The sequence below is a fragment of the Triticum aestivum genome, unplaced genomic scaffold (genome assembly GCF_018294505.1).
Source record: "Triticum aestivum cultivar Chinese Spring unplaced genomic scaffold, IWGSC CS RefSeq v2.1 scaffold212442, whole genome shotgun sequence".
Lineage (NCBI taxonomy): Eukaryota > Viridiplantae > Streptophyta > Magnoliopsida > Poales > Poaceae > Triticum > Triticum aestivum.
Window position 1 is genome coordinate 1 of NW_025315846.1, and position 410 is coordinate 410.

Sequence of the window (410 nt, forward strand, 5' to 3'; positions counted from 1 at the left end):
TGTTTTGCAAGCGGCGCGAAAAAAATTAAAAAGGGAATGCAACACGAGGACTTCCCAGGAGGTCACCCATCCTAATACTACTCTCGCCCAAGCACGCTTAACTTCGGAGTTCTGATGGGATCCGGTGCTTTAGTGCTGGTATGATCGCATCCGACATGTTACCCCGGTCTTCGTCCCTTATCCTTGCCCCTCCCAGCTCCACTACAAAGACGATTGTACATTGCTTTGGCCACTCCCTCTCAACTACGGAGACAAGTTTAACGCGGTTTCCACCCCTCCCTCTCAACCGCACCAGTGCACGCTTGCCGCGCCACAACGCCGACGCTGGACCCGTGAATCGTGAGCACCCAGCTATGACTTACCGCACTCGTGCAAAATAATAAAACACGGTAAATATATTACTTACACAT

The 410-nt window shown here is 51.2% G+C and overlaps 1 non-coding gene across 1 annotated transcript; it reads right to left on the reverse strand.

Moving 5' to 3' along the window:
- Positions 1-33: 33 nt before the first annotated feature.
- LOC123179710 (5S ribosomal RNA) lies at positions 34-152 on the reverse strand. The gene has a single exon (XR_006490566.1). It is a non-coding gene; the product is annotated as a 5S ribosomal RNA (ribosomal RNA).
- Between the last annotated feature and the right edge of the window lie 258 nt (positions 153-410).